General features: G+C 39.0%; 3 pseudogenes; all 3 read right to left on the reverse strand.

Annotated features, from left to right (window-relative positions):
- Positions 1–5,327: 5,327 nt before the first annotated feature.
- LOC149157044 (fatty acid amide hydrolase pseudogene) lies at positions 5,328–7,142 on the reverse strand (annotated as a pseudogene).
- A 4,971-nt stretch (positions 7,143–12,113) lies between these two features.
- On the reverse strand, positions 12,114–13,931 carry LOC149157045 (fatty acid amide hydrolase pseudogene; annotated as a pseudogene).
- A 5,009-nt stretch (positions 13,932–18,940) lies between these two features.
- Positions 18,941–20,735, reverse strand: LOC149157046 (fatty acid amide hydrolase pseudogene; annotated as a pseudogene).
- Positions 20,736–22,368: the final 1,633 nt, after the last annotated feature.

A 22,368-nucleotide genomic window follows, 5' to 3' on the forward strand; every position in this document is an offset into this window, starting at 1 on the left:
GATGAATGGGTGGAATTGTTGGAGGCGTATGGTGTGGTGACCCACCATAATTTTTAACGTTTTGTAATGTTTTTGCGGGGTTTTTACAATGTATTTAAACTTTAGGTTTGGGCGAATGTTCAGGTTTGGTTATTCATTTAACCAAATGTTAAATGAAATCCATTGTTTGTATGCACGCATAGGGAGGGTTGCCCACAAGGTTTCGGATAAACCTTGGACCCCCGTTAAAACATTAATATATGGCTTTAATCAAGCCCGGGGCGAGATATTAAAAACTTTGGGGTTTTTTATGTATTTTACATAGTATGGGTGGGGAAAACTTTATATAGGAGTTATTTGATAGAATTAGGATGTTAATATGAAATGGTAGGTTTTATCAAGACACTAAGTTAAAAGAGTAAAACTTAGGCTTAGGGAATAAAAAGGATCCAAGTCATGAACCTGGAAAACTTAGCATAATAGAAGAACAACCTTTTTACACAAGAAATGTGGCTTAGTTCTCTTAAGTAAAACCAGAATTTCACTTGGTCTTTTCTATGAAATGAAGTGAACTAGGAGCACTGGGCAGATCTCAATGTCCTTGAGGGATGTTAGTAAATGCTCTTGGAGAAATGAAGGGGGAAGTTAGTCATGCTCCAATTATTTTGCAGCCACCTTGCCATGGCACTTGTAATATTCATAAGATAGATCATATTCAAAAGACAAAATTGCTCCAAACCTACTTCTGCAACATCAAATCTGCCTACCCAGCCTAATAAACATAACCTTTTTTCTTCTTTTTCCTTGGGTGCATTTGAACTAGCTTACCCTTTCTCTCTTGTTTTCTTTTAACTACCCTCCTGTCTAAGTCTGCCCTTATCTCTTCCAGGGGCTCAGATTTAGCTGTTGAGCTCCCTTGCTTCTCTACCTAACTACTGATCTGCCAAGCTTGAACTGTTTGGACAGATCTTATTCTCTAGTTCTAAAAAAAGAAATTTAAACATGGAGTGGCCAAGGTTGAGCTGTTTGGCCACCCATCAAGTGTGACAGAAGTCATTGATTGCACATTTGGGACCTCTTTGCAAAAATAGGATAACAGTGGCATTTTGGACTAGCACACTCCTTAGTCTTTTCTTTGGGGTTCATTTTTTTTCTTTTGACAAATTCATTATTCTTGCCCTTTGATTTTTCTTTTAGGGCATACCCTCTTTTCATTTTTTAAATTTTTTATTTTTTTGAAAATATGGAACCTTTGCAGCATGGAAAGGATGAACATATTTGACATTTTAATAGTCAATCATGAAATATGACACCTATTGGTATAGGAACCTAACAGTGGCTCCACTTGGGGATGGCTTTTCCAGGTGAAAAGCCAAGAACTTCAGGTCAAGTGGCCTTATGTTCAACTCTAGCTGCAACCTGAAATTTCCTTTTTCTGTAAACAAACAAAATTGTATCTCTGTAACATATATGCCTTTCCTATAAGCTGGTTTGAACAATTACAGCTCTATCTCTGATAGTTTGTCTGAGTGTTTGCCATCAGATTTTAGCTCCCAAGTCTTCTTCTTTAATTCCTCTGATAAACTGAAAAGGTAATATCAAAAGGTGGCACAATTCCTTGTTCTTTCCTTAAAATTTGCTGCATCTTATTCCCTATCTTATTGCTGTAATAAACTGCAGAAAATAGACACTATTATGTACAAATTACAGTCCTGGTATATCAACAAAGTGGATCAAAATAATGCTTGAGCATCCGACCATTGACTGGCCCATCTTCTGCTTGTGTACCATCTAGGCTTCTTAAAAAGTAGGTGTTGTTTCCTTGTACAGCCTGAATAGCAAAAGGTCCTTTCCACAGGAAATCAAATTTGCCATGTTTTCCTTTATCTTCCCTTCTAGAATCCCATTTGAGTACTTTGTCTCCTATGAAAAATCCTTCTACCTTTGTCCTTTTGTCAAAAATCTTCTTAACTTTCTCTTGTAGAATCTGAGATCTTTGATACACTTCTTCTCTAGTCTACTGTAAATGAATTGTTTGATTGATTCTCCTATGAATATCATTGGGTTTTTCCTGTATTTCTTGCAACAATTTTATCACAGGGATTCCTAAAGAAGAAGGGAGCACAGCCTCCATGCCATAAACCAACTCATAGGGGCTTGTTTCAATAGATCCTTTTGTAGTTAACCTGTCTGCCCAAAGTGCATTGATGAGTTTTTTGTGCCAGTTTTTCTTGTTTTCCTCCAATACTTTCTTTATGATGTTGATCAAGCTTTTGTTGGATGATTCAGCTAGACCATTACCTTGAGGGTAATAGGCTGTGGAATGGCCTAGGGTAATATGGTATTTATGACAAAATTGATCATCCTTTTGGATTTAAAAGCAGCAGCATTGTCAGTTATAATCTTCTCCGGGCAGCCAAATCTAGACAGGATATTGGTTTCTAGGAATTGTATGATTACTGAGTCATTAGCTTGTCTACAAGGGATGGACTCTATCCACTTGGTGAAGTAGTCTGTGGCAGTTAAAATCCACTTATGCTAGCCAGAAGAGGGAGGGTGAATTTCCCCAATGAAATCTAAACCCCATTGTTGAAATGGTCTCTCAGTAGAAATGGGCTTTAGGGGTAGAGGTAAAAATTTTCTCTTGCCTTCAAAGATTTGACATTTATGGCAAGAAATTACAAATTTCTTTACATCAACAAACAGGGAGGGCCAATAAAAACTAGCTCTTAAGATTTTATCAACTGTTGACTTCCAATACAAATGTCCACCACAGTCCCCTGCATGAAATTCCTTCAGCACTTTGTCAGTTTCATCCTTTGTTAAGCAGCTTAGTAAAATGCCATCATGATTTTTACAAAGTAAAACATTGTCTGCAATACAAAACTTTGAAGCTTTCATTTTCAAGAATCTCTTTTTAGTTCTAGATAACCCTGGAGGAGCCTGCAGGTACATAAATTATATCATCATACCAAGGTGATTGTAAGAAGGCTTGATTGATCTGTGGAGTCGCCATCTCCTATTCGTTATCCAGTTCATTGATGTCAAGGGCTTGAAAGTTGGTTTCAGTCATCAATTTAGCTAATCCTTGTCCTTTTATTAGCTTTGTTGGTTTAATTTCAATATAATATTCCAAGATGTTAGCTATCCATTTGCTTCTTTTACCTTCAAGTCCTTCTTGAGTTAGAATATCCTTGACCACAGTATTTGGCACATAAGCTATTACATGAGAGTATAAGATATAAACTCTAAAATCCTTGATAGCCTTTACAAGGGCATAAGCTTGTTTTTCCATGATTTGATATTTAAGTGGTGCATCTCTAAGTGCTTTGCTAAAAAAAGCAATGGGCTTCTCACATCCTTGATCATCCTTTTGCAATAGGACAGCAGCAATAGTATGTTCAGATGCAAAGGAAAAGATTATGAAGTCTCTATCAAATTTTGGGCTTGTGAGGACTGGTGTTTTAGTTAAAGCTATTTTGATTTCTTCAAAAGCTTGCTTAGCTTCTATTGTCCACTTTACTTTGGAATCTTTCTTCAGCATGTTGTTCAGCAATCTTATTAGTTCAGCCAAGTTGGGTATGAATCTTCTTAGAAAATTGATCTTTCCTAGGAAAGCTTGTAGTTCTTTGATATTCCTTGGGTGAGGCACTTGGAGAATAGCTTGTATTCTATCTAGGTCAATTCTAATGCCATCTTTTGAGATTATGTGACCTAACAGTTTGCCTTCTTCTAGGCCAAACAATGATTTCTTTGGGTTCAATGATATGCCATATTTTCTACAGATTATGAACACTTGTCTTAAATGTTCTAACTGTTCTTGATCTGATTTGGAAAAAGCAGTGAGGTCATCAAGATATATGACCAGTGTTAGTGCTCAAATCTGCCTTAGGCTGAAGGAAGGCATGATTCAAGATAACACCATACCACGCTCAGCCTCGTAGCTAGCCCTACGAGGATAGGAGAGGGCTCTCTCCGGGTCAACTCAGTAAAAATACTCGATAGAGTCTGAGATGACTTAAAATAAGTAACTGATTTTAGGCTAGGTAAATAAATATGAAAGAGGTATTTTGATGAATGACTGAGTTTCTAGGCTGTGTGGGACAAGGACCGTATGAGCAGAGATTTAACCAAAGGAAAAGGATATTTCACAAGGCGAGATAGGCATGAGGTTTTAGCAAACAAATTGACTTTAAATGAGGTGAAAAGACTGTTTAAGAAAGCTAAAAAGGGCATTAATGTATGAATCCTTTCCAGGAAGAAGAAAACACATAAAATCTGAACAATTCCTCAAGGTAGAGCAATGACTAAATTATACCTTTCTCACTTAAAAGTATTCAGCTAGAAATGATCATGCATGAATGGAGAAACATAACAAAGACATATGACACATAAAGGAAGAAACACATGCTAAATTCATACCGTAAGAATCTTATAAATCAGAGCTGCACCATTTAATTAATCCTCTGTCAAAACTGTACAGCCAAACGCTGAGTTATTCCTCTACCGTTTCCCAGGACTCAGAACCCTTTACCTATGATTTTTTATCCAATAAATAAGCTCCACTATGAGAAAACAAATTGATCCAAATGGGGAGTTGTTACAACTGAAATTATAAAAATAGAGAAAGAGTCATCCATTCGTTCTAAAGACAGAACAACGTTACATTTTTTAGCAGAAAATCTCTGGTGGCCAATAAAAAGGTGTAGCGTGGATCCCATTAAATCATGGCTAAAGACAAAAATAGGCTTTCATTCCTATTTCTCCGCATGGTAAATGTCTTTGTTTTAATTTTGGCTTTTGGACCTTGGACATTTCATTTTCCTTCCGCCGTTTGATAAAAACTCATTCTTCATAAAAAGAGAAAAACGCACACATTATGATAGCATCTGCAATGAATCAAATGAGGTTCCCTGACCATGGTAATTAACCACCCTTGATTTTCAGTGACCTAAAGGGAGCATGTAAATTAAACCCCAGGATCACTTCATAATAACATATCTCATGCCTTTTCATTACTGTAGGGTAGAATTTTCGCTTGCCAAATGTTTGGATCTATGAGATGAAGGGCCAGGTGTCACTGATCCGCAACATAAACAACATGGCGATGCAAATCTGCACCATTATGGTAATAAAACCATGATCTGTTATTTTTGAGCAGAAGAAACTGAGTATCAGGAAGCAATGACTAAAAATTTGTGTTCCAGGCTAGTGCGTCATGCCATTTAACCAATGCGCCGCGCACCAAAATTTACACAGTTTGCCTTCAATGACAGAAAAATGAACAATCCTAGTTGCGCATATATATTTGTGTAAAATACTGTTTCTTTGTAATAATGACAAGCCTGTCATGCAATAACAATCTGCCCTCTTTCACACCTTGCTCCTCCCACTGCTGAAGCTAATCTTAAGAGTGTAGCCTCAACCCATGGTCAACCTATTAATTGCAATCCAATAGGAAGTCCATCTTTGTCATAACCCACAGGGACAGATATTGCTGGGAGTCCGATCAAGTTTGGTGCAATAACAAAACGCATAAGATATCCAAATGTTTGTAGGTCAGTCTCTCCAATATTAAGTGAATTTGGGGGTATTTTGGGTGTTGTCATACTTTTAGTTGGGGTTACTATGATATCAACTAGTTTTAATGCTTCCATATAGCAATGCATGATTCGTCGTCTGAGACATTGGGCTGCGACATAATGTGCAGCTGAAAATGACTCAAAGAGGGTCATATTAACTCGGACATCATATGACATTTCCTTGCGTTGCCCTTGATTGAAGCTTGGATATACATGACTCAATGCCTCTGAGCCAATTGAAACAACATGAGCCACATGCATTTCCTCAAACTCTGGTAGGACTATCTCTTGTTTTTCAATTCCAAAACTCCTTGTAAGAAGACTAAGCATCCTCTCAAAAGTTTCTGAAATTTCATCAGAATAGACATCGTTGAACCAATTTGTATACTTTCATAGTTTGATAGACCCCAAAACATTCAAATTTTTAGTGGTCCCCAGCTTAGGATAGCAAGGTGGCATCGGTCTTAAACGGGTCAGATCAATTGGTGATGATCCAGACATTGTTGCATATACCAACATCACATCTTCAACAGTTGTTGCAAGTGGAGTAACTGACTCCACAGTGCCACCTTCACACAATGAACCTTTCATATATGTCCGTATGTTGTCTTTAGGCCCACTACACCACATAGTGCAGCTGGTATTCGAACTGAACCTCCACCATCAGTTCCAACAAACACTGGACATAATCCAGATGCTACAATTACAGCAGGACCTGATGATGAACCTCCCATATAGCATTCAGTAGAATGAGGATTTCTAGCTGTCCCATGATGTGGATTATTTCCAGTTACTCCCATTCCCAATTCATGCATATTTGCCTTCCCAACTAATATCACACCACAACTCCGTAATCTTGACATGCTAACTGCATCTTGCTTAACCTATCTCATCTTGTGAAACCAAACTGTGCCACCTCTAGTAGGATATGGATAGCAGTCTATATCATCCTTAATTGGAATAAAAATATCATCCAAGATGGAGAGGGGCTTTCCTTCTTGAAAGCATGTTGTAGAAGCTGTAGCTTGCTTCCTGACTTCATCGGCATTAAAATAAATGAAAAGCACCATAGCAGGCTTATTGTTGAGTGATTTTTCTACAGCTGAGATGATGTATTCAGCAACATCAGAAGGTGTGGTCCAACCACATCGATATGCATGAGCGTAATCACGCAATGTCCAGTACAAAAATGAATTGCGAGAGTTGCTACCCTAGTGATTGGAAGAATCGTAGGCAGGCAGGCATTCCAATGCAGATGCCAGGTGCAAGGTAGGCAAATTATCTTCATCCACACACTTCATGGCATTCTCTGAGTCTTGAGGTGGAAACTCTGGAAAATACATAGGTGTCTCAGGAATCCCTGTATGTTCCAATATCTGTGGAACTTTGTTCTTGCGCTTTACAAATGACAAGACTCCACGGCCAAACAATCGAGATTCCACAATCCACACAAAAAGCTTCAGAAAGTTTCCTGTAAGATGTGGAGCCTCAATTTCCTGCTGCCGATATTGCACATTAGAAATATCAACCTCCTCAGCTGGCACCATAGCCCATTTGCCCATTTTGATGGTAGTCTTATTCTGTGCTTTTAAAGCCGGGATAACGCTGTTGTTGTCTATTTTCGGGACCATCATTGCTATTTTGACTACGTTCCAATTGTGTCTGGCAAATACTGCATTCAATTGTGACTGCGTTCCACATTTTCAAGAGATGGTGACTGAGGTATGCAGCGACTTTGGTCCTGAGATTATTATCATTATGGAGGAGAAGGAGGAGACAGAGCATCTGCAGAGATAGAGCATTGAGACATAGATGCCGAGACAACATTTGCGTGGACTTCAGGCTGCCAAGACATAGTGTTGAGATCAGGCTTTGCATGACACTGTTATACCCATTGAAAATCATAGAATCCTTCTTCCATCGAAGCATTGGGAGATTTATTTATCTATTGTGCCATCGAAGCTTCAGAACTGCATTCGAATTTTCTTGCTTTGACTCTAAGTTCACACGCCAATTTAGGATTAGCATTTATCAATATACCAGTAGACAGCTATTACTTAAACTAACATAGAGCGAGAAGAGCTGAGTGATTTGCATTTTTGTAGAGAAACGATAAAAATTTTGATTGTATGCCCTGTGCATCGCGCGGCATACCTAGTGCATCGCGCCTGGTGAGTGCGTCGTGCTAGTGTATATTTGCACTGTGTAAAAGCGCCCAGTGCGCCACGCGACCCATGTATGCCGCGCCTTCTTCCTATGCGTCGCGCAGCCTAACTCATCAACAATCCGGTTCCAAAACTCTGTTTTCACCCTTCACAATTTTCCTCTTGGCTTAACTGATGATTCTTGCGTGTAAATGGATTGTAGAAATAATTAATATTATGACCTAAACTTTGACTTTTGGTTTAAGATAGCACACTTTCCGTTGTTGCAGACTTTGACCCTTTGCATAACTCTTGGTATGGGAAAGATATACGAAGACACGAGGAATATCTTTATGACATGGGTTTTTTTTATTTTGTTTTCATTTGACAAATTCTCTTTCCAATAATGTAGAACTTTGGCTCTCCGAACTTTTCAAATGAGAACTTTGTTTTTCATCTCCATCTGATTTTCTGAGCTGGAATGATAGCCTATTGGTTGATTTGTGCAGGGATGATGGCGTTGATGTTTGGCAAAGGAAAATCAGAGCCTGCTTTGAAAACTCCATGGCGGAAAAGATACATGATTATTACAAAAATGAATTCGACAATTTCTTATTCAAAATATAGTTTTGAACAAGAAATGTCCTCAAATGTGTTTGATGATGAACTTTTGAACTAAGAACCTCTTCGAAAACCATCCTCATGGCCTGCGGGCATTATTCGACATGTTTGAAGACCAACCATTAGACCTAGACTCTGAAAATAACTTCTTTTTGACCAAAATAGCATAATGACAATGAATGATTGAAAAGAACTTTGATGAGCATAGAGAAATTTTGACTAGCCCGGGCAGGTACAAGCATGAGGGAAACAAGAACACCAAACCCTTCCGTCATACAATGGCATGCTCCCTAGCGAAATGCAATTGAGTGAAACGAGCGAGACATATAAAGATGAAATGCAAAAAACGAGTTTTGATCTCTAACGGAGGGCTGAACAGACTGACTCTAACATTGGCTCCAATGGGGGATGGTAGCTCCTTGGAGGTTCCATGAACAGCAGATCTTTGGAAGAGCTAGACAGTGCCTTCGTCCATTGGGCTATGGAGTCATTTTTTCGACTAACAACACAGGACTCTGACTCATTTTTTGACTGAAACTTGACTGAAACTAACTCAATGCAAACTAACATGACTGAAAAAACTTGACTCTAACAAAAGGAAATGACTCATGACTGACTTAACTAAAACAAGAACTCATAAAACATTTTCAATGGCAGCAGTCCATCAAGATCTGAAGGTTCCAAATCATGATGACAACCACCTACATACTAATGCAATATGTACAATCATTTGTAATGTGTCTTCCAATGTAACCAATCAAGTAGATGCCTCCTTGATTGATTCTCCTAATCAGATCTTCTGGTCAACAACATATACTGGTAACTGGGCATCCAAAAACATAATTGACCATGATCTTTTTCATCACTGAATACTGTAATAAACACCTTCATGTCTGACTGCAACAGATGTGCCAGAGGATCTTGAAAAGCATGAAGTTTGTCCTCCTGCTGAAAGAACAAGGTGTCTTTCTCCTTTGCTTCTGATTTTCCTTCATAATGCACTTCAGAATGAGTATGTTCTTCATCCTAAGAAAATTCTGAACAGGTAGATAAGTGAATCTCCTCTTGAAAACACATTTCAAAACATGAAACATATGAAGAAGAATCTGAAATGGAATCCTGAATGGTCTGATCTTCGGTAGTCTGAATATATTGTAAGTCATCTTCATATGATATGACAGCCAGATTCTCATTACATTCATCACATTCATAAATCATGGGAAAAGAAACTTCAGATGATTCTTGAAACCCAACACTAACATTCATATCATCTACCAATGATTCATCCAAGGAAACTTTTTCACTTACTTGAACCAAATTCTCATCTTGTTATTCATGAACTGAATGAGCTACCTCCTCATGAAGATCTAGTTCTGGTGAGATAAGGTCAGTTAGGTTTGTAACTCTATTTTTTCCATTTGAGGCAGCCTCAACCATGCAACTCTCTTTTTCCTCATCACAATCTATCTCTCGATCTGATTTATCATCCCCATTATCTGAGATTGGAACATCATTTTCTTGCATATCATCTTTTATTTCCACCAGATCTGAAATAAAACTTCTTTTTTCCTCATTTCCAGCCATATGGAAATCTTCAGGTTGTTGATTTTGATCCTGCTGTAAAGTTTCCTCTAAGAGTCCTGTGTGCTGCTGAAACGGATTTTCATACAAGGCTTCCATAATCTCATCATCCATGAAATTATCATCCTCATAATATTTTTCAAGACTTTCAATAAAACCATAAGCATGCTTACAACAGTCCTGAACTAAATGTAATGATGGATAAGAGTCTTTATATCTTTCAATGAACCTGGTATGAAAATCCTTTAAACAGTAAATACAAGCAGGCGGCAAACTTTCATACCAAGATTGGGCTTCACCTTCTAGAGTGGCCAGGAATATCTTTCATTAAGCAATCTTCAGGAAAATCAACCTTCAACTTGCGAATATGCATGTGAAATCAAACTAGATGTAAAGCAGCGTCCTTCTTACCATCATCTTTAAATGTAGGCAAATTCCTTGACCAATCTACCTTCGGAATTTTATTTGGAAAATCTGGGATGTGATCTCGGCTCATGGGAGCGTATCTTCTTGCAATCCGCTCCATTTAAAAAAAAAATCTCAAATCTACTGATCCCTCTGCAGTGGAGTCACCATGAAGCACCGGTTGCTGGATTCTTCAGTGAATGGAGTCACCAGGCGAATGTTTTCAGCCGTCTTCTTATGTCTGATCGTTGGTCACCATCAACAATCAGCTCTGAACTTGAGATATATACTCGGGCAAAACAATCTTCAAGCAAACCATTTTCTTCCCCAGTATGGTCGCCACTATGTTAGTGCTCAAATCTGCCTTAGGCTGAAGGAAGGTAGGATTCAAGATAACACCATACCACGCTCAGCCACTCATAGCTAGCCCTACGAGGACAGGAGAGGGCTCTCTCCAGGTCAACTCAGTAAAAATACTCGATAGAGTCTGAGATGACTTAAAATAAGTAACTGATTTTAGGCTATGTAAATAAATATGAAAGAGGTATTTTGATGAATGACTGAGTTTCTAGGCTGTGTGGGACAAGGACCTATGAGCAGATATTTAACCAAAGGCACAGGATATTTCACAAGGTGAGATAGGCATGAGGTTTTACCAAACAAATTGAATTTAAATGAGGTGAAAAGACTGTTTAAGAAAGCTGAAAAGGGCATTAATGTATGAATCCTTTCCAGGAAGAAGAAAACACATAAAATCTGAACACTTCCTCAAGGCAGAGCAATGACTGAATTCTACCTTTCTCACTTAAACGTATTCAGCTGGAAATGATCATGGATGAATGGCAAAACATAACAAAGACACATGAGACATAAAGGAAGAAACACATGCTAAATTCATACCGCAAGAATCTTATAAATCAGAGCTGCACCATTTAATTAATCCTCTGTCAAAACTGTACAGCCAAGCGCTGAGTTATTCCTCCACCGTTTCCCAGAACTTAGAACCCTTTACCTATGATTTTTTATGCAATAAATAAGCTCCACTATGAGAAAACAAATCGATCCAAATGGGGAGCTGTTACAACTAAAATTATAAAAATAGAGAAAGAGTCATCCATTCGTTCTAAAGACAGAACAGCGTTACATTTTTTAGCAGAAAATCTTTGATGGCCAATAGAAAGGTGTAGAATGGATCCCATTAAATCGTGGCTAAAGACAAAAATAGGCTTCCGTTCCTATTTCTCCGCATGGTAAATGTCTTTGTTTTAATTTTGGCTTTTGGACCTTGGACGTTTCATTTTCCTTCCGCCGTTTGATAAAAACTCATTCTTCATAAAAAGAGAAAAACGCACCCATTATGATAGCATTTGCAATGAATCGAACGAGGCTCCCTAACCATGGTAATTAACCACCCTTGATTTTCTGTGACCTAAAGGGAGCATGTAAATTAAACCCCAGGATCACTTCATAATAATGTATCCCATGCCTTTTCATTACTGCAGGGTAGAATTTTCGCTTGCCAAATGTTTGGATCTATGAGATGAAGGGCCAGGTGTCACTGATCCGCAACATAAACAACATGGCGATACAAAGCTGCTCCATTATGGTAATAAAACCATGATCTATTATTTTTGAGTGGAAGAAACTGAGTTTCAGGAAGCAATGACTAAAATCTGCGTTCCAGGCCTGTGCGTCGCGCCATTTAACCAATGCGTCACGCACCAAAATTTACACAGTTTGCCTTCGATGACGGAAAAATGAACAATCCCAGCTGCGCATATCTATTTGTGTAAAATACTGTTTATTTGTAATAATGACAAGCCAGTAATGCAGTAACAATCTGCCCTCTTTCACACCTTGCTCCTCCCACTGCTGAAGCTAATCTTAAGAGTGTAGCCTCAGCCCATGGTCAACCTATTAATTGCAATCCAATAGGAAGTCCATCTTTGTCATAACCCATAGGGACAGATATTGCTGGGAGTCCGATCAAGTTTGGTGCAATAACAAACCGCATAAGATATCCAGATGTCTGCAGGTCAGTCTCTCCAATCTTGAGTGAATTTGGGGGTATTTTGGGTGCTGTCATACCTGTAGTTGGGGTTACTATGATATCAACTAGTTTGAATGCTTCCATATAGTAATGCATGATTCGTCGTCTGAGACATTGGGCTGCGACATAATGTGCAACTAAAAATGACTCAAAGAGGGCCATATTAACTCAGACATCATATGACATTTCCTTGCGTTGCCCTTGATTGAAGCTTGGATATACATGACTCAATGCCTTTGAGCCAATTGAAACAACATGAGCCACATGCATTTCCTCAATCTCTGGTAGGACTATCTCTTATTTTTCAATTCCAAAACTCCTTGTAAGAAGACTGAGCATCCTCTCACAAGTTTCTGAAATTTCATCAGTATAGACATCGTTGAACCAATTTGTATACTTTCCAAGTTTGATAGACCCCAAAACATTCAAATTGTCAGTGGTCCCCAGCTTAGGATAGCAAGGTGGCATTGATCTTAAATGGGTCAGATCAATTGGTGATGATCCAGACATTGTTGCATACACCAACATCACATCTTCAACAGTTGCTGCAAGTGGAGTAACTGACTCCACAGTGCCACCTTCACACAATGAACCTTTCATATTTGTCCGTATGTTGTCTTCAGGCCCACTACACCACATAGTGCAGCTGGTATTCGAACTGAACCTCCACCATCAGTTCCAACAGACGCTGGACATAATCCAGATGCTACAATTACAGCAGGACTTGATGAGGAACCTCCCGTATATCATTCAGTAGAATGAGGATTTCTAGCTGTCCCATGATGTGGATTATTTCCAGTTACTCCCATTCCCAATTCATGCATATTTGCCTTCCCAACTAATATCACACCACAACTCCGTAATCTTGACATGCTAACTGCATCTTGCTTAACCTCTCTCATCTTGTGAAACCAGACTGTGCCACCTCTAGTAGGATATGGATAGAAGTCTATATCATCCTTAATTGGAATAAAAATGCCATCAAAGATGGAGAGGGGCTTCCTTCTTGAAAGCGTGTTGTAGAAGCTGCAGCTTGATTCTGGACTTCATCGGCATTAAAATAAATGAAAAGCATCATATCAGGCTTATTGTTGAGTGATTTTTCTACAGCTGAGATGATGTATTCAGTAACATCAGAAGGTGTGGTCCAACCACATCGATATGCATGAGCGTAATCGCGCATTGTCCAGTACAAAAATGAATTGCGAGAGTTGCTACCCCAGTGATTGGAAGAATCGTAGGCAGGCAGGCATTCCAATGCAGATGCCACACGCAAGGTAGGCAGAGTATCTTCATCCACACACTTCATGGCATTCTCTGAGTCTTGAGGTGGAAACTCTGGAAAATACATAGGTGTCTCAGGAATCCCTGTATGTTCCAATATCTGTGGAACTTTGTTCTTGCGCTTTACAAATGACAACACTGCACGGCCAAACAATCGAGATTCCACAATCCACACAAAAAGCTTCAGAAAGTTTCCTGTAAGATGTGGAGCCTCAATTTCCTGCTGTCGATATTGCACATTAGAAAGACAACCTCCTCAGCTGGCACCATAGCCCATTTTCCCATTTTGATGGTAGTCTTATTCTGTGCTTTTAAAGCCGGGATAACGCTGTTGCTGTCGATTTTCGGGACCATCATTGTTATTTTGACTACGTTCCAATTGTTTCTGGAAAATACTGCATTCAGTTGTGACTACGTTCCACATTTTCAAGAGATGGTGACTGAGGTATGCAGCGACTTTGGTCCTGAGATTATTATCATTATGGAGGAGAAGGAGGAGATAGAGCATCTGCTGAGATAGAGCATTGAGACATAGATGTCGAGACAACATTTGCGTGGAGTTCATGCTGCCAAGACAGAGTGTCGAGATCAACTTTGCATGACACTGTTATACCCAGTGAAAATAATAGAATCCTTCTTCCATCGAAGCATTGGGAGATTTATTTATCTATTGTGCCATCGAAGCTTCAGAACTGTGTTCGAATTTTGTTGCTTTGACTCTGAGTTCACACGCCAATTTAGGATCAGCATTTATCAATATACCAGTAGAAAGTTATTACTTAAACCAGCATAGAGCGAGAAGAGCTGAGTGATTTGCATTTTTGCATAGAAACGATAAAAATTTTGATTGTCTGCCCTGTGCGTCGCGTGGCATACCCAATGCTCTGCACTTGGTGAGTGCGTCGCGCTAGTGTATATTTTCACTGTGTAAAAGCGCCCAGTGCGTTGTGCGGCCCATGTGCGCCGCGCCTTCTTCCTATGCGTCACGCAGCCTAACTCATCAACAGTTTGATTCTAAAACTCTGTTTTCACCCTTCACAATTTTCCTCTTGGCTTAACTGATGATTCTTGCGTGCAAATGGATTGTAGAAATAATTAATATTATGACCCGAACTTTGATTTTTGGTTTGAGATAGCACACTTTCCGTTGTTGAAGACTTTGACCCTTTGCATAACTCTTGGTATGGGAAAGATATACGAAGACACGAGGAATATCTTTATGACATGGGTTTTCTTTTTTTTTTTTTCATTTGACAAATTCTCTTTCCAATAATGTAGAACTTTGGCTCTCCGAACTTTTCAAATGAGAACTTTGTTTTTCATCTCCATCTGATTTTCTGAGCTAGAATGATAGCCTCTTGGTTGATTTGTGCAGGGATGATGGCGTTGATGTTTGGAAAAGGAAAATCAGAGCCTGCTTTGAAAACTCCATGGCGGAAAAGATACATGATTATTACAAAAATGAATTCGACAATTTCTTATTCAAAATAGAGTTTTGAACAAGAAATTTCCTCAAATGTGTTTGATGATGAACTTTTGAACTAAGAACCTCTTTGAAAACCATCCTCATGGCCTACGGGCATTATTCGACATGTTTGAAGACCAACCACTAGACCTAGACTCTGAAAATAACTTCTTTTTGACCAAAATAGCATAATGACAATGAATGATTGAAATGAACTTTGATGAACATAGAGAAATTTTGACTAGCCCGGGCAGGTACAATCATGAGGGAAACAAGAACACCAAACCCTTCCGTCAGACAATGGCATGCTCCCTAGCGAAATGCAATTGAGTGAAACGAGCGAGACATATAAAGATGAAATGCAAAAAAGAGTTTTGATCTCTGACGGAGGGCTGAATAGACTGACTCTAACATTGGCTCCAATGGGGGATGGTAGCTCCTTGGAGGTTCCAAGAACAGCAGATCTCTGGAAGAGCTAGACAGTGCCTTCGTCCATTGGGCTATGGAGTCATTTTTTCGACTAACAACACAGGACTCTGACTCATTTTTTGACTGAAACTTGACTGAAACTGACTCAATGCAAACTGACATGACTGAAAAAACTTGACTCTAACAAAAGGAAACGACTCATGACTGACTTAACTAAAAGAAGAACTCACAAAACTTTTTCAATGGCAGCAGTCCATCAAGATCTGAAGGTTCCAAATCATGATGACAGCCACCTGCATACTAATGCAATATGTATAATCATGTGTAATGTGTCTTCCCATGTAACCAATCAAGTAGATGCCTCCTTGATTGATTCTCCTGATCATATCTTCTGGTCAACAACAGATACTGGTAACTGGGCATCCAAAAACATAATTGACCATGATCTTTTTCATCATTGAATACTGTAATAAACACCTTCACGGCTGACTACAACAGATGTGCCAGAGGATCTTGAAAAACATGAAGTTTGTCCTCCTGCTGAAAGAACAAGGTGTCTTTCTCCTTTGCTTCTGATTTTCCTTCATAATGTACTTCAGTATGAGTATGTTCTTGATCCTCAAAAAATTCTAAACAGGTAGATGAGTGAATCTGCTCTTGAAAACACATTTCAAGACATGAAACATAGGAAGAAGAATCTGAAATGGAATCCTGAATGGTCTGATCTTCGGTAGTCTAAATATATTGTAAGTCATCTTCATATGATATGACAGCTAGATTCTCATTACATTCATCACATTCATAAATCATGAGAAAAGAAACTTCAGATGATTATTGAAACCCAACACTAACATTCATATCATCTACCAATGATTCATCCAAGGAAACTTTTTCACTTACTTGAACCAAATTCTCATCTTGCTATTCATGAAATGAATGAGCTACCTCCTCATGAAGATCTAGTTCTAGTGAGATAATGTCAGTTAGGTTTGTAACTATGTTTTTTCCATTTGAGGCAGCTTCAACCATGCAAATCTCTTTTTCCTCATCACAATCTGTCTCTCGATCTGATTTATCATCCCCATTATCTGAGATTGGAACATCATTTTCTTGCATATCATCTTTTATTTCCACCAGATCTAAAATAAAACTTCTTTTTTCCACATTTCCAGCCATATGGAAATCTTCAGCCTGCTGATTTTGATCTTGCTGTAAAGTTTCTCTAAGAGTTCTATGTGCTGCTAAAATGGATTTTCATACAAGGCTTCCATAATCTCATCATCCATGAAATTATCATCCTCATAATATTTTTCAAGACTTTCAATAAAACCATAAGCATGCTTACAACAGTCCTGAACTAAATGTAATGATGGATAAGAGTCTTTATATCTTTCAATGAAAATGGCATGAAAATCCTTTAAATAGTAAATACAAGCAAGCGACAAACTTTCATAGCAAGATTGGGCTTCACCTTCTAGAGTGGCTAGGAATATCTTCATTAAGCAATCTTCAGGAAAAGCAACTTTCAACTTGCGAATATGCATGTGAAATCGAACTAGATGTAAAGCAGTGTCCTTCTTACCATCACCTTTAAATGTAGGAAAATTCCTTGACCAATCTACCTTCGGAATTTTATTTGGAAAACCTGGGATGTGATCTCGGCTCATGGGAGCGTATCTTCTTGCAATCCGCTCCATTTAAAAAAAAATATCAAAGCTACTGATCCCTCTGCAGTGGAGTCACCGTGAAGCACCGGTTGCTGGATTCTTCAGTGATGGAGTCGCCAGGTGAATGATTTTAGCCGTCTTCTTATGTCTGATCGTTGTTCACCATCAACAATCAACTCTGAACTTGAGATATATACTGGGGCAAAAAAATCTTCAAGCAAACCATTTTCTTCCCCAGTATGCTCGCCACTATGTTAGTGCTCAAATCTGCCTAAGGTTGAAGGAAGGCAGGATTCAAGATAACACCATACCACGTTCAGCCACTCGTAGCTAGCACTACGAGGACAGGAGAGGGCTCTCTCCGGGTAAACTTAGTAAAAATACTCGATAGAGTCTGAGATGACTTAAAATAAGTAACTGATTTTAGGCTAGGTAAATAAATATGAAAGAGGTATTTTGATGAATGACTAAGTTTCTAGGCTGTGTGGGACAAGGACCGTATGAGCAGAGATTTAACCAAAGGCACAAGATATTTCACAAAGCGAGATAGGCATGAGGTTTTAGCAAACAAATTGAATTTAAATGAGGTGAAAAGACTGTTTAAGAAAGCTGAAAAGGGCATTAATGTATGAATCCTTTCCAGGAAGAAGAAAACACATAAAATCTGAACACTTCGTCAAAGCAGAGAAATGACTGAATTCTACCTTTCTCACTAAAAAGTATTCTGCTGGAAATGATCATGGATGAATGGCGAAACATAACAAAGACATATGAGACATAAAGGAAGAAACACATGCTAAATTCATACCGCAAGAATCTTATAAATCAGAGCTGCACCATTTAATTAATCCTCTGTCAAAACTGTACAGCCAAACGCTGAGTTATTCCTCCACCATTTTGTAGAACTCAGAACCCTTTACCTATGATTTTTTATGCAATAAATAAGCCCCACTATGAGAAAACAAATCGATCCAAATGGGGAGCTGTTACAACTAAAATTATAAAAATAGAGAAAGAGTCATCCATTTGTTCTAAAGACATAACAGTGTTACATTTTTTAGAAAAAAATCTCTGATGGCCAATAAAAAGGTGTAGCGTGGATCCCATTAAATCATGGCTAAAGACAAAAATAGGCTTCCATTCCTATTTCTCCGCATGGTAAATGTCTTTGTTTTAATTTTGGCTTTTGGACCTTGGACGTTTCATTTTCCTTCCGCCATTTGATAAAAACTCATTCTTCATAAAAGCAGAAAAACGCACCCATTATGATAGCATCTGCAATGAATCGAATGAGGTTCCCTGACCATGGTAATTAACCACCCTTGATTTTCTGTGACCTAAAGGGAGCATGTAAATTAAACCCCGGGATCACTTCATAATAACGTATCCCACGCCTTTTCATTACTGCAGGGTATAATTTCGCTTGCCAAATGTTTGGATCTATGAGATGAAGGGCCAGGTGTCACTAATCCGCAACATAAACAACATGGCGATGCAAATCTGCTCCATTATGGTAATAAAACCATGATCTATTTTTTTTGAGCGGAATAAACTGAGTTTCAGGAAGTATTGAATAAAAATCTGCGTTCCAGGCCTGTGCGTCGCGCCATTTAACCAATGCATCGCGCACCAAAAACTACACAGTTTGCCTTCGATGACGGAAAAATGAACAATCCAAGTTGCACATATCTATTTGTGTAAAATATTGTTTCTTTGTAATAATGACAAGCCAGTCATGCAGTAACAATCTGCCCTCTTTCACACCTTGCTCCTCCCACTGCTGAAGCTAATCTTAAGAGTGTAGCCTCAGCCCATGGTCAACCTATTAATTGCAATCCAATAGGAATTCCATCTTTGTCATAACCCATAGGGACAGATATTGCTGGGAGTCCGATCAAGTTTGGTGCAATAAGAAAACGCATAAGATATCCAGATGTCTGTAGGTTAGTCTCTCCAATCTTGAGTGAATTTGGGGGTATTTTGGGTGTTGTCATACCTGTAGTTAGGGTTACTATGATATCAACTAGTTTGAATGCTTCCATATAGTAATGCATGATTCGTCGTCTAAGACATTGGGCTGCGACATAATGTGCAGTTGAAAATGACTCAAAGAGGGCCATATTAACTCGGACATCATATGACATTTCCTTGCGTTTCCCTTTATTGAAGCTTGGATATACATGACTCAATGCCTCTGAGCCAATTGAAACAACATGAGCCACACGCATTTCCTCAATCTCTGTAGGACTATCTCTTGTTTTTCAATTCCAAAACTCCTTGTAAGAAGATTGAGCATTCTCTCACAAGTTTCTGAAATTTCATCAGAATAGACATCGTTGAACCAATTTGTATACTTTCCAAGTTTGATAGACCCCAAAACATTCAAATTGTCAGTGGTCCCCAGCTTAGGATAGCAAGGTGGCATCGGTCTTAAACGGGTCAGATCAATTGGTGATGATCCAGACATTGTTGCATACACCAAAATCACATCTTCAACAGTTGCTGCGAGTGGAGTAACTGACTCCACAGTGCCACCTTCACACAATGAACCTTTCATATATGTCCGTATGTTGTCTTCAGGCCCACTACACCACATAGTGCAGCTCGTATTCGAACTGAACCTCCACCATCAGTTCCAATAGACGCTGGACATAATCTAGATGCTACAATTATAGCAGGACCTGATGATGAACCTCCCGTATAGCATTCAGTAGAATGAGGATTTATAGCTATCCCATGATGTGGATTATTTCCAGTTACTCCCATTCCCAGTTCATGCATATTTGCCTTCCCAACTAATATCACACCACAACACTGTAATCTTGACACGCTAATTGCATCTTGCTTAACCTCTCTCATCTTTTGAAACCAGACTGTGCCACCTCTAGTAGGATATGGATAGCAGTCTATATCATCCTTAATTGGAATAAAAATGCCATCCAAGATGGAGAGGGGCTTTCCTTCTTGAAAGCGTGTTGTAGAAGCTGCAGCTTGCTTCCTGACTTCATCAGCATTAAAATAAATGAAAAGCATCATAGCAGGCTTATTGTTGAGTGATTTTTTGACAGCTGATATGATGTATTGAACAACATCAGAAGGTGTGGTCCAACCACATCGATATGCATGATCGTAATCATGCATTGTCCAGTACAAAAATTAATTGCGAGAGTTGCTACCCCAGTGATTGGAAGAATCGTAGGCAGGCAGGCATTCCAATGCAGATGCCAGACGCAAGGTAGGCAGAGTATCTTCATCCACACACTTCACGGCATTCTCTGAGCCTTGAGGTGGAAACTCTGGAAAATAAGTAGGTGTCTCAGGAATCCCTGTATGTTCCAATATCTGTGGAACTTTGTTCTTGCGCTTTACAAATGACAACACTGCACGGCCAAACAATCGAGATTCCACAATCCACACAAAAAGCTTCAGAAAGTTCCCTGTAAGATGTGGAGCCTCAATTTCTTGCTGCCGATATTGCACATTAGAAAGATCAACCTCCTCAACTAGCACCATAGCCCATTTGCCCATTTTGATGGTAGTCTTATTCTGTGCTTTTAAAGCCGGGATAACGTTGTTGCTATCTATTTTCGGGACCATCATTGTTATTTTGACTGCGTTCCAATTGTGTCTAGCAAATACTGCATTCAATTGTGACTGTGTTCCACATTTTCAAGATATGGTGACTGAGGTATGCAACGACTTTGGTCCTGAGACTATTATCATTATGGAGGAGAAGGAGGAGATAGAGCATCTGCTGAGATAGAGCATTGAGACATAGATGCCAAGACAACATTTGCGTGGAGTTCAGGCTGCCAAGACAGAGTGTCGAGATCAGGCTTTACATGACACTGTTATACCCATCGAAAATCATATAATCCTTCTTCCATCGAAGCATTGGGAGATTTATTTATCTATTGTGCCATCGAAGCTTCAAAACTGCATTCGAATTTTCTTGCTTTGACTCTGAGTTCACACGCCAATTTAGGATCAGCATTTATCAATATACCAGCAGACAGCTATTACTTAAACCAACATAGAGTGAGAAGAGCTGAGTGATTTGCATTTTTGCAGAGAAACGATAAAAATTTTGATTGTCTGCCCTGTGCGTCGCGCGACATACCCAGTGCGCCGCGCCTGGTGAGTGCATCGTACCAGTGTATATTTGCACTGTGTAAAGGAACCTAGTGCGCCACGCGGCCCTTGTTCGCTGCGCCTTCTTCCTATGCGCCACGCAGCCTAACTCATCAACAGTCCGGTTCCAAAACTTTGTTTTCACCCTTCACAATTTTCCTCTTGGCTTAACTGATGATTCTTGCGTGCAAATGGATTGTAGAAATAATGAATATTATGACCTGAACTTTCATTTTTGGTTTAAGATAGTACACTTTGCGTTGTTGCAGACTTTGACCCTTTGCATAACTCTTGGTATGGGAAAGATATACGAAGACACGAGGAATATCGTTATGACAGGGTTTTTTTTTTTTTTCATTTGACAAATTCTCTTTCCAATAATGTAGAACTTTGGCTCTCCGAACTTTTCAAATGAGAACTTTGTTTTTCATCTCCATCTGATTTTCTGAGCTGGAATGATAGCCTCTTGGTTGATTTGTGCAGGGATGATGGCGTTGATGTTTGGCAAAGGAAAACCAGAGCCTGCTTTGAAAACTCCATGGCGGAAAAAATACATGATTATTACAAAAATGAATTCGACAATTTCTTATTCAAAACAGAGTTTTGAACAAGAAATGTCCTCAAATGTGTTTGATGATGAACTTTTGAACTAAGAACCTCTTCAAAAACCATCCTCATGGCCTGCGGGCATTATTTGACATGTTTGAAGACCAACCACTAGACCTAGACTCTGAAAATAACTTCTTTTTTACCAAAATAGCATAATGACTATGAATGATTGAAATGAACTTTGATGAACATAGAGAAATTTTGACTAGCCCGGGCAGGTACAAGCATGAGGGAAACAAGAACACCAAACCCTTACGTTAGACAATGGCATGCTCCCTAGTGAAATGCAATTGAGTGAAACGAGCGAGACATATAAAGATGAAATGCAACAAAGAGTTTTGATCTCTGAAAGAGGGCTGAACAGACCGACTCTAACAACCAGAAAATCATGGATCTCTTTTGCAAAGGCTATGTCCATTGC

This window comes from Pinus tabuliformis, chromosome 9 (assembly GCF_031772625.1).
Source record: "Pinus tabuliformis cultivar Carrire ecotype Pingquan chromosome 9, CPIR1, whole genome shotgun sequence".
NCBI lineage: Eukaryota > Viridiplantae > Streptophyta > Pinopsida > Pinales > Pinaceae > Pinus > Pinus tabuliformis.